This window comes from Megalobrama amblycephala, linkage group LG18 (assembly GCF_018812025.1).
Source record: "Megalobrama amblycephala isolate DHTTF-2021 linkage group LG18, ASM1881202v1, whole genome shotgun sequence".
NCBI lineage: Eukaryota > Metazoa > Chordata > Actinopteri > Cypriniformes > Xenocyprididae > Megalobrama > Megalobrama amblycephala.
Window position 1 is genome coordinate 15,542,761 of NC_063061.1, and position 13,863 is coordinate 15,556,623.

Below are 13,863 nucleotides of genomic sequence, written 5' to 3' on the forward strand. Positions count from 1 at the left end.
TGATATTTTTCCTCAGAAATGTTGTTTGTATTGAATCAATTGGTGCTATTATAAGCTTTAGCAGTAATTATAAACAATACCTTATACTTATTTTCCAACATTTTGTGCTTTTCCATTCTCTTTTGCTGAATAATGCTTTATATTCTTTAAATTTCATTAAATTTTTCACGAATATTATTTAAATTGCAAATGTATACAGTTAAAAACAAATCTAATACTGTTCATCATGTATCATAAAACACTGACATAAAACCAAAAACATTGCAGTTCATGAAAATTCAACATTTCGCAATCTTATGAGAGGAAGGTTATGAACATGAACCCCCCATAATCCTTGCAACTTCACCTTTTTTTCTGTACGAAACTTCAAAAAGCATTTTTTTCAGAGGTGAGACACATGTACACATTACATTTGGTGCTCTTCACCCTAACAATACACATACATCCACTTACACCTGCCTTTTTGAGACACCATGGTAGGACAGTGGTTGGTCTGGGCCAGTAGTACTGGCTGTGATGGCAGATCTCTGATATGATTTAATCCATAATACAAATGCCATGGCAGTCCTTAACATACGACTAATCAACATTATATCACTAGCATTAATGTTTTTATTGTTATAGCTTAACAGACTGCAGCTGACTTTTGCTAGCTAGCTAACCTATGATAATAATGGCATTCCATTATCGCGCAGTGTTGCCATATGGCAACACAGACATTTTCTCGATTTACCAAAAACTAATTTCATAAAAACTTTTTTGAGTGGTGAATATGTCATCATACCTTACCTGAGATGATGTTAACATTTTTTTTTTTTGTGAATGTGACATGGGCGGGTCCTTGTTTGTTACTGACGTTTTAGTTTGCTTTCAGCAACTACCGACAAGAGACAGCAGTCTGTCAGATATCGCGTCACAGAAAAAAATTGCACGTGATGTGACTTAACCAAAGCACATCATTGGCTTAACTAAGGTCTTCTCTTACCAACAAAAAAAACTAGAATGTTCTCTTAAAGAGACGGTGGCAAGGAAATGAACAAAGAGTATGTGTATGTTGCACAATTAAAAAAATCTGTAAACCATAAAGTGGAGGAGGTTTGTATAATAAGATAAGAATAAAAATAAAACAAGCCTGTTACTGTAGTTGTTCCCATTCCTTTTTTATGCTCTTAAATATCCCCAACATGTCACCAGTTTAGACTTTCTATTCACAGAAACAGTCAAATTCTTAATAAATGCAAAATATATGTATAATGTATAATGCTATTTCATGTATTCTGACTTATTTACACTGTTAAAGAGTTTGATTCTCAAGCTAAACATAGCCAAAGTTTCAAAACACAAGTTGGACGTATGACAGAGTTTTCTGTGCCAAAAATACTCTTCCAAATACTCAAAAATTTTGCAGTCTTTTTTTTTTTTTTTTTTTTTTTTTTTTCTCGAGTATGGGGCCGTGTGATGTCAAAAAGGTTGGAATTCCTTGTAGGAGCACTTCTCCCAGAAGACGACCAGAGCGAGAGAGCAAGAGCACGCTCATCAATGCACTTTGTTCGGGTTTACGGAAGTCGTCGGCAGCGCTGCACAGGTCACAGGACTTCACAAAATCAACGATGTCACCAAAGAAGAGTGTTTTTGGTTGTGAGGGAAAGATAACCTTGCTTCCCAAAGAACCCAGCGTTAAGTTGAGCTGAGAGTTTTGTGCTCATGCATTACATCGATGCGCTCTCGATATTTGTTATTAAAATAACAATAGAAACTGATAGTTGCAGTCACTTTTTTATTGGTTACAATGAATGGAGAATATCTTGTGTTTTTCCATGGCTGCTCGAGCCCTCAGGATCGGCTCTTATGGCTTCATAAACAAGGCCCAGTTCTACGCTGGATTTGCAGATCGTTTGAAAGTGAGAGATGGAGCGGTCACAGCGATAAAAGATCCCGGTCATTGAGTTTTGTTGGCAATAGGTGCCTAAGTGCATAAAATGCAAACAACGCGAACGTAGTGAATTCATAAATTCATTATTCATCATTCACTATAAGGGATGCAACAATACAGTTAGCCCACGGTTCAATACATACCTCGGTTTTTTAACCACGGTTTTCGGTTCGGTTCTGATGGCTTGACAAGTTGACACATAAGTGTGTTTTTTTTGTTATTCTATGCTTAGGCAATAGGAACAGTAAGAGGTTAAGAAGAAAAAGTAAAAACGATTTATTGCAATACTCCTTTATTTTACTTAAAAGCAAAGAAAAGTACACTACTTCCTAGTGTATTGTATAATATAAAATATTTTTTTCTTTTAAAATTAACACTGACATCTCACAGCTGCTGGTAGCCCATATACAAACTGGGGAACACATAAATTCCTAAATTTTGAAAATAAACATACATGTGAAGTTAGTAAACATAAATTGACCATTTCAAATAAACATACTTGTACTTCAGTAAACATAAATAAACCATCTTAATTAAACTTAACTGTACTCCAGTACAGTGTCCTTCATTCAGAATGTAAAGTGCAATTTCACTAAGGTCAGCTATCTATTTCTATTATTATATATATAATTTTTATGTGTCTCTCGGAACCAGTTGGGTATGTATGCTGGATTCAGCGAGGGACTATTGTTTTTTGGAGGACAACACGTGACGTTATATTCGGAGCTGTTCACGTCCTTTAGTCCTTGGACTGGGAATTATGCGTTTCTATGGCACCACTATTAACGCCTAAATTAATCTACAGTGGTCAGGTGGTACAGTGGCCACGTGGTACATATGGGAGCTTTCAGAAAACTCCCAGCTTACAAGCTGTAATTACGAGCTCTACGAGGACGTGAATGCTTTTTACAAGCTAGAATCTCGTAACTACATGAATTACGAGGGCGCGTGAACGCACCTTTACAGGCACACACAATTCGGAGAGAAATAAAACGCACATAAATTATTTAAACGTAAAACCGAGAAAAAAACAAAACAAACCTCAATTCACAAGCGCGTATTGAACCGTGGATGTCGTACCGAACGGTTCAATATTATATTGAGAATTGTGGCATCCCTATTCACTATATGCTATCTTCATTATAGTTATTCAAAAGTTATCCAGGGATAATGTATTGTGTGTTTAAATACATTTGTTTAGCTGACCATTGATAGCTTGCAGACGATCGCTACACAAAAGCTGCATGTGTTCGTCACTCTTTAGCTCCGCTCACACGGCATGCCTCCTGGCGCTCACCGGTTTTCGTAAAGACTCGTTACAGCGTATGTATCTTTTATGATAAAACTAAAGACTTTTTGAAGAAGTGAAACTCAGTAGAACGTTCCATTGCGTTCCATTCCACCGGCGCCCAGCAGCAGCCCTATGCTTCCACCATTTTGGGGTGAAAGCGACTTGGCAGTCCACTAGTTTCTATGGCAATATCAGCTGCTTTGTTAAAAAAAAGTACATTAAAGCTAAAATCCAACCTTAATGATGACAACACAGAATGAAATCACTAATGTGTTTAAGACTTTGTGTTTAAGTCTTCCACTTTTTTCACAAAAACTTTGCTCTCTAGAAATCCAGCCAGTTTGGGTTAAAATTCTTTGAAGTTCAGTATTAGCATTATAAACACTGAATTAATACCAACATATGAAATTAAATTAAGGACATGCATCAGAAAAATTGGGAATGTTGGACAATAAAATATATAACAGAATACACACAAATTGAACTGTTGAAAACAGTTGTGTACTTTTTTTTCAGGATTCCTTGATTAATAAAAAGTTCAAAAGAACAGCATTTATCTGAACTACAAGGCTTTTGTAACATTATACACTACCGTTCAAAAGTTTGGGGACAGTAAGAATTTTTATTTTAATTTTTTTGAAAAGAAATTAAAGAAATGAATACTTTAATTCAACAGGGATGCATTAAATTATTCAAAAGTGACAGTAAAGACATTTATAATGTTACAAAAGATTATATTTCAAATAAATGCTGTTCTTTTGAACTTTCTATTCAAAGAATCCTGAAAAAAAATATTGTACTCAAATATTTTGTACAATTGTACACAAAAAATGTTTCTTGAGCAGCAAATCAGCATATTAGAATGATTTCTGAAGGATCATGTGACACTGAAGACTGGAGTAATGATGCTGAAAATTCAGCTTTGCCAAAACAAGAGTAAATTATATTTTCAAATATTTTCAAATAGAAAAGTTATTTTAAATTGTAATAATATTTCACAATATTTCTGTTTTTACTCTATTTTTAATTAAATAAATGCAGCCTTGGTGAGCAGACGAAACTTCTTTTAAAAACATTAAAAATCTTACTGATCCCAAACTTTTGAACGATAGTGTGTATATATATATTTGTTCTGTTTGTTAATATATATATATATATATATATATATATATATATATATATATATATATATATATATAATATTAACAAACAGAACAAGTTGTTACATACAAAACAAAAAAAAACAAACATACAAACAAAACAAAATGCATACAAACAAAAAAATATAGTTCAATAATTAACAGAAGAAATATGTAAGAAACTTAATTAAATCTATTGAACAATAATCCTAAAAATTAGAGAAGAAAGGAGAAGTGAAAAAAAAAGAAGAGGGCACAAAAATAAAGAAACATATTAAGGAAGAATATTACACATGGCACAAATTCTGGATGTTTTCATTGCTTTCTTGTTAACAGAAGTTGAAATTGTATTTAAATACATCATTAATTCTTGTTTGAAAAAGTTAAAGTGGGGTTTACTTTTCATATATTTACATTTATGGATATAAAACTTTCGATTAAATAAAAGAAGGTTTATATAAAATCTTGCATTAAGTAGATTCTTGTCTTTAACATAAAACCCAAAAAGAATGTGTCTGTATGATAAAGAAAAGTTACAAAAAACATTTTGAACAATCAGAGCATCAATATTATTCTAGAATATATAACAGAATTTAACAGAATTTGTTTTTGCAGTGTTGTCTTATAATGTCCGTTAAAGCAAGTGTAACGAAGCGGGACTCAGGGTAGGATCCATTTGCAAGCTTTTATTAAACAGTGTTCGTGGTCAGACAGGCAATGGTAGAACAACAGCAGACAGGTATGGCAGAGAGCAGGCAGAGTTGTAGTCGGAGAACAGGCAATAGGTCAGGGCGGGCAGTTAACAATCATAAGTCCAAGACAGAGCAGATAATCCAAAGGGCAGGCAGCAGAGAATCTCTATATGGCTCTGGTTCTCCCCTGTCAGGATTTAGTCAGGACACACTATAATGTCAGAAACTGCAAATATATGCTGCAGGGCGGGTCAAGAGCTGTGGGAGGGGCCTGTGCAAATTTACATCACTTTGCCAAGAATCTGTGAATGGCTTGATCTGACAAAGTGCTTATGATTTGTGGGGATTACAAAAAAAAAAACACTGGGTGTTGGGAGTGCAAGTAAGCAGTTTATGTAATTCATTATCGGCTGATAATATTTCAAAATTTGGCACAGTGGAACGAACATAATTTCTAATCTTATATCTGAAGAAGTGTGATGCAGGAAGGTCAAATTTATCTGTTAGTTGAGTAAATGTGGCAAAAGTATTGTCAATATATAAATCTCTCAAGGTAATGATTCCTTTTCTAGCCCAACCTGTGAACACTGGATCTAATAGTGAAGGTTTAAAGGCATGGTTACGACAAACAGGAGCAAGAAAAAAGGTATTTGGCAAATTAAATGTTTAACAATCTGAAGCCATATCCTAAGAGAGCTTTTAATCATAAAGTGAGATCCTGCTGAAGCTTTAACTGTCTCTGCGGCAGCAAAAAGCAATGAGGAGAGAGACCAATTTGAAGCGCCCCGCTCAATCATTAGCCATGAAGGGATATCAGCTGAAGGACTGTCCGGGCGTGGGTCCTGCCAGTAAGTTAAAGGGTAGACAGAGACACTGATAACGTGTTATGTAGTGCACCCGAGCTTTGTTTACAGTCTGAGGGAGACGCACGCTGTATTCAAGCTATTCTACATTGTTTGTATTTTGGTATTGCTATATTTTTTAAAATGGTGCGTAGGTGTGCATGTCGCGGACTTGCGGATGTCCTAATCGCGTCACAGTCCGGAGATTTAAGTGCTTTTCCAACAAAAAATAAATAAAAATTAACAGCGACAGTGGGAGCCAGCAGCCTGTCATGGTATCCTTCCTGAACCAACAGAATTTAACATTTGTTGAAAACACATACCCTGTGTCTCAATCAGCTCTCTAGCTCCCTAGGTCGTGAATCAGTAATGAAAGTGAATGTGGCTGATACCCTGATCAGTGCCCTGACTACTGAACTAGGGAGCTGATTGAGACACACACATAGCTTTAAGCTTACTGAAAAAAAGTGCATCTTTTAATTCTTCATTCACATAAAAATAACAACAACGTATAGTAGTACACTCTGCCACTCACCTTTTTCTTAAAAAAAAATACTAATGTAGGTAACTAGAATTTAATAAATGGAACATTATTGTAAAGTGTACCGATTTGTTATACACCGATTCAGACGTCTCATGAGTTCAGTGTTGGACAGATCAGTTGTTTTAACTATTCATTTAAGTGAATCAGTTCAAATGAGTCATTAGTTCGCGAATCGGACATGTCATTATTGGACGTGTAGCCTACGGCAAGCGCTGTGTGATTATCCCGGCAGTTTATTTTTTAGCACAACTCGCACTCCGCGGTAATTCAGCAAAAAAAATATCTCAGAATGCTCCACGTGAAACTTTGTTCATCCCAGCCCTGGTACGGATATAACTACAAGGCCTCTGGCAAATTGGCGCAGGTACCAATACTGTGACCACAAGTGACATGTTGTGTTTATAGGCAACCCTCACAGGGAAAGGAAAAAAAGGCAAGCTGAAGGAGCAGCTTGAGCCAGAAAAAAACAACGCAATTTTAGGTACAGTAATGTCATAGTTATGAATCCAAATCCATTGTCATGATTGATTGACAAATCCATTATAATCAATGATTGTATTTCAATGTTATACATTGTCTATCCTGTTTTAATTCATCCCCATGTCTCTTTCCTGTTTTCACAGATGCAGTGAGGGAGCGATTCCCCAACACCGAGGTGGCAGAGATCCGGGCCCTTCTACGGAGGAAGTGCAACAATGAGAGCTACAAGGCCTCTAGTAACTCAAGTCAGAGCTACAGGTGCTGGTCATATAATTAGAATATCGTGAAAAAGTTCATTTTTTTTATTGTAAATTATTTTTAAAAATGAAACTTTCATATATTCTAGATTCCCTACATGTAAAGTAAAACATTTCAAAAGTTTTTTTTTTTTTTTTTTTAATTTTGATGATTAGAGCGTACAGCTCATGAAAGTCCAAAATCCAGTATCTCAAAATATTAGAATATTTCCTAAGATCAATCAAAAAATGGATTTTCAAAACAGAAAAGTTCAAGTTCTTTAAAGTATGTTCATTTGTACACTCAATACTTGGTCGGCAGCACATATTTCAGCAAATGACTTGCTCCTAGCACAAATTACAGCATCAGTGAAGTGTGGCATGGAAGTGATCAGCCTGTGGCACTGCTGAGGCACTATTGAGCCTTCAGATCATCTGTATATTGTTGGATCGACTGTTTCTCATCTTTCTCTTAAAAATATCCCATAGATTCAGGTCAGGCATGTTGGCTGGCCAATAAAACACAGTAATATCATGGTCAGCAAACCACTTGGAAGTGGTTGTTGCACTGTTAGCAGGTGCTAAAGTCCTGCTGGAAAAGGAAATCAGCATCTCCATAAAGCTTATCAGCAGATGGAAGCATAAAGTGCTCCAAAATCTCCTGGAAGATGGCTGCATTGACTTTGCACTTGATAAAACACAATGGACCAACACCAGCAGACGTCACGGCCCCCCCAAATCATTACTAACTTCAGAAAATTCCCACTAGACTTCAAGCAGCTTGGATTCTGTGCCTCTCCAGTCTTCCTTCAGACTCTGGGACCATGATTTCAACATGAAATGCAAAATTTAATTTTATCTGAAAAGAGGACTTTCGACCACTGTTCACTGTCCAGTTCTTTTTCTCCTTAGCCCAGGTAAGATGCTTCTGACGTTGTTTCTGTTTCAGAAGTGCCTTGGTAGTCCTTTTCCTGAAGATGTCTGAGTGTGGTGACTCTTGATGCGCTGACTCCGGCTTCATTCGACTCATTGTGAAGCTCTCCCAAGTGTCTGAATCGGCTTTACTTGACAGTCTTCTCAAGCTTGCGGTCATCCCTGTTGCTTGTGCACCTTTGCTTACCCAATTTCTTCCTTCTAGTCAACTTTGCATTTAATATGCTTTGATACATCACTCTGTAAACAGCCACCACATTCAGTAATGACCATCTGTGACTTACTCTCTCTGTGGAGGGTGTCAATGATTGTCTCCTGGACCATTGCCAAGTCAGCAGTCTTCCCCATTAGTGTGGTTACAAAGAACAAGAGATACCCAGAATTTATACTGTAGGGATGGTCATTTAATGAAACTCAAATGTAAATATTCTAATATTTTGAGATACTGGATTTTGGACTTTCATGAGCTGTACGCTCTAATCAACAAATAAAAAAAAAAAAACTTTTGAAATGTTTTACTTTACATGTAGGGAATCTAGTATAAATGAAAGTTTCATTTTTTAAAATAATTTACAATGAAAAAATGAACTTTTTCACGATATTCTAATTATATGACCAGCACCTGTAGATATGCATGTGTAGTAAGTTGTTTGCCATTGTTCTGTTCCCGGCATTTCAGAGAAAGTCGACTGTTCAAAGTTCTTCCTTTTGCCAATATCTGCTTTTGTGTGTTACTTTTGTGTTAATAATAAAGATCCTTTTCTGAAATGCAATTTGTAATCTGTTGATTTAATGTACTTGAACTGAATTAATGTAATACACTTGTAGTGTAATACCAACATTCATGCTTAAGTATAACAAAATGGGGATAAAATTACAAATGAAATGTACTTTCAATTTGTTTCTACCTTACACTATAATAACATTGCACTGAAAGTATGTGTCTATGATGTTTAGGTTGTAATTGAACTTCACTTCAAAAACATTATTATTGTCATAGTGGGACACTTTAAAAGCACTAAATATAGTTAGGAAGTGCATTTGTAGATCACTTGAAATGTTACAGAGGCATACTAAATTAACTGTTTATAGTAATTATAAGTATGATAGCAGTATGCACAAAATGTACTTAAACACAACTATAATTTGCACTGCAATGCCTTTTTAAGTGTATTTCCATTAGAATGGAAATACAATGCAATTGTACTCTAAGTGTGCTTAATTGCTCATGAATCTTGATTTTCATTAGTGTATTTTAGTGCACTTGAAGTTTAAAAAAAGTTGTTCCATTTTAGTATACAATTTACACTAGAAGTGTAGTTAAATATATGTTAAGTTGAAGTTAATACATAATTGAATACACTTAACTATACTTGGATTTGACGAAAATAGTACAAAATGTAGAAAATATACTTAGTACACTTTATTAAAGTATATTTTTAATAGAATTCTTTTTCACCTGGGTAATTTCTAAGAGATCTAGAGATATTGTCACTGGTGAATGATCAGAGATGATTCTATTGTGATGCTTCAATGATTTTACACAGGGAATAATTTTAGAGTCAACTAAAAAGAAATCTATCCTGGAGTATGATTTGTGAATTGTTGGATATTTTAGTCTCCAGATATCGACTAGATCAAAAGAAGTAATCAAATCATTAAGAACAGTGGTAGAATTGGCCAAGGGTATGCCAGAGCGAGAAGGGAATCTATCTAGAGTAGGGTCCGACACCAAGTTAAAATCACTGCCTATTATCAGGTGCGTGTTCAGAGTATTTGGTAAAAGATTAAAGATTCTGCGGGAAAAAAAAGCAGGGTCATCAAAATTAGGTCTGTACACATTAAGCAGTGTGACATGAATGGAGGAAAGTAGGCCAGAAACAATTAAATAGCGGCCATTAGGGTCGCTGATAGTAGATATGTGCTTAAAAGGGGCTATTAAAAAATAGCTACTCTGGCCCTGGACGAGAAAGTAGATTGGATTACCAATTTGGAGATTGCAATTGGAGATCCAATTGCATCTCAGTCGCCTTTTTTCTGAGTGCCTAATATGTGTCTCTTGTAAAAATATTATGTCAGCAGGGATGGACTTCAAATAAGAAAAAACTTTAGCTCTCTTAATTTGGTTATTTAATCCCCGGACATTCCAGCTGGCGAGAGTGACATTGCCACCTTTAAGTGGCAGCCCCATACTACTAGTCATGAAGTACAATATCTATCGTAATGCCAGCTGCAAAGGAATTTGAATGGATATTAACCAGTGAAGGAGTTATACAGACACAAAACGCTAAACACGAGACGAAAAAAAAGACAAAACCACCCAGCTTCCCCAAAACGAATCCGGGAAAAAAACCCTCATAGGAACAGTGGAGCTGCTGGGCAGCAAAAGGAGAAGAAAACCTGCCTACGAAAGTAACCTCTAACAGAGAGCGATCAGGGGCTCCCCAACAGCCTCCGTACAACTACGTGATTAACAAAAGAATTGCTCAATAAACCTGGCCTATAGTGCATATAGCACACACCCACTGTAACAAAGAATTTTTTAACATTATTAAAAATGATTTAAACAATGTACATTTTACGACAGATAGTCTTACAAATGTACGTACAAATAAAGCATAACATGTATAATCTGAACAAATAACATAAATGCAAAAGTCTGTGAATGTCTTTTTTTTTTTTTTTCTGAAAATATACTCACAACCTCCTATAATAGGCCGCCAGCAGGCGCACCGTTGGCACAGGGGACAGGGGGGTCAGGACCCCCGCAGTTTTGAAAAGACAGAAATCGACCCCCGCACTTTTGATAAGGGCTGCTTCAATCATTCACAATATATCATCTTTTAGCTTAGGATATTTTTCAAATGAGACCATTTTCATGTTTCTGTGAGCTTTCGTTTGTAAATAATCATGTTTTGTCGCAGATGTGAAGAGGAAATGCGCTCTCGAACGGAGAAACACTCGATCTCCAAGCAATCGATCACAGCGTGCTAACGTTTTAGGACAGGTCGATGGTATATAAATCGTGGCCGAACGTTAGCGTTTGTCAATCAAGCCAAACCGTCCATTTAGAAACCGAGAAATTTGGCTGATCTCTCAGGTTGACTCGCGAGCTGGCTTGACCCCCCAGCATTGAGAAAAAGTCCTAAGCAGCAGATCAAGAAGGGTCTTGTTCAATGACGGTGTTCACAAAAATCTCAGCCTCCGAAACCGAACCAAAGATTTTTTTGTTGGTACCCTGGGTGACATGCAGGAAACAGCATTCCGAATCAAATACCGGCCTCCTTCAACTTTTTCACACCATCAAACGTCCTTCGTTGTGAAAGTACCTCTGCTGTGAGATCTGGGAAGATGGAGATTTGTACTCCGTCATATTTTAGAGGCGAGTGTTGCCGCGCTCGCGCAAGCCAAAGGATCGTCTCCTTGACTGGATAGTGACATCCTCGCGATCAGAATTCGGGGACGCCCTCCTTTTGATGGTAACAGCCCGGTGCGATGTGCGCGGTCAATCTTAATCCCCCCAGGAAAGTTCTCGGCTCCCAGAAGGGTCGGGAAGAGTTTTTCCACAAACTCCATTGGGCGACCGGACTCCACGTTCTCGGGTAGGCAGACAATTTTAATATTCTGTCGTCGGGAATGGCCCTCGAGATCATCCACTTTAGCACATAGGGCCTTATTAGCTGCTAGGATTTCCTGACAGGAGGCCTCCAGAGCAGATATGCGGCTTTCATGCTCAGCTTTTACACTCTCAAGGTCCGAGATATGTGTGGTGGTTTCAGACAGCGCTGTTTGCAACTGAGATAGAGTTGCTTCCAGCGAATACTGTTATTCATAGTTTGAATGGCGGAGAGGATATCTGTTGAGTCTGGGGCCGTGCCGCGATCACGATCAGTCTTGTGTTCATTAGACAACGCACTCTTGGCCAGTTGTTCACCTGCGCAGGTTGGTGAATCACCTTTTTTGGGTTTAGCCTTCTTCATCTCACTGTTAGATATTGTTGAGCAAACCTTTGTAGTGAAAATAGTCAGAAAATACAAGTTTATAGAGGCTTATCGAGGGAGCTCCCTAAATTTACGTCCACTCCATGTGGTGCTCTCTAGCGCCCCCAAAAGGTAACAACTTTTAAAGTTAAAAAATGATATAAGTTATGTAAACGATAAAAGCTCCTTGTAGGTTCTCGGTTTGATCGATTTGAGCAACCATAAATGACGCAAAGCAGCAGTAGGGATGGGCAGATCGATATGAAGTATTGATATATCCATACTGACGTTGAGTATTGAAAGTATCGATACTCAAATTAAAATATCGATACTAAGGTGTGTTACAATATGCATTGAATTGGACAAATAACCCATGTTAGCGAATAATTTGTAGTAGAAGTAGGCTACGTTCCTGCTCATCTGAATACTCAAATGCTGCAAGTCCAAACCAATCAATCACAGAGAGTGTTCGCTCACTGCAGAAACAGGGCTGCGTTTAGTATCGTAAAAAAAACATTGATGCTGTTGGAAAACGCAGCCCACAACAATGCTTAACAGAAGACAGAAAGATATTATTATTATTATTATTATTATTAGTTATTTCACAATAAACTAAATGAAATAGTAGCCTACTTAGTTTGTGCAATTACATTTATTTAAATCGAATGTTAAAAGTTCATATTGATGTTCTGTCAGAATAAAAATGTTTCTTTTTATGGGTGCAACAGCCTGTCACTCGCAGTCCCTTATGAAAATGAACCATTACTACAGTAACCATAGTTCAGCTTATTTGTAGATTTTCCATGGTTTACCAAGTAAACATTTTAACCATGTGTAAACAAAAATCTAATCTAATAAACTGCAATTAAGGCATAAAGAATGTTAAAATGCCTTTCAAATATAATGTTAAGTGGGTATCCTAACCCATTTTCTCTTAGTAATTCATTAATTGAATAAATGTTAAAATCTATAAGTTCATATTAGAGGTATCGTATCGGTATCGATATCAACAATACAGGCCTAGAAAGTATCGGTATCGTATCGAAAACAAAATAAGTGGTATCACCCATCCCTATGCAGCAGTGGCGTCATGTACAAACAACCCATTTTGGATCAAATTGTCATGATCACCAGTTGGAGTGCCCTATTTAGCCACCAGAGGGCACTCCAACACGGACTATTGTTCACCACTCGGACTACATTGCCCATAACCCACTTCCCGGACTTATTAGCACTTCATTGCACCGAGCTGTTTTGTATTATGTTATTAGTGTCTGTCTATTTATACTGAGTTTGTTTCTGCTTTTGTTATCGAGGTTTTATTTACGGTCACTGGTTTCTCTGTTCTGTTTTCTTTGTTTTGTATGGACTGTTCTCTGGATTTTGACCCTGCCTGTTTGGATTACGAGTTTGGATTACCCCATTAAAGCTGCATATGGATCTTACCTTCTTGTCTTTGTGCCATACGTGACAGAAACCTCGATCATGCCAAGATCCAGCAGTATGGGGTTTTGGGTTGTTCCTCCGGCCACTGTGAGGGAGCGGATGGCTCGACTTCGGGCGTTCTCGGCCTTACGGCAACGGGGAATGGAGGTGGGAGGATTTGCCCAGTTGTTTTGGATTATGGCGGTGGGGCTGGGTTATAATGATGCGGCAATAAAGGAAATCTTTAATAAATGCCTGGATGACCCGTTGCCCCAAAGGGAGTTGGAGGTGCTTCAGATCCTGGATTTTTGGGGCTTAGTCAATTATCTCTCCTACAGAAGTCACTGGGCAATACCAGCTCAGCCAAA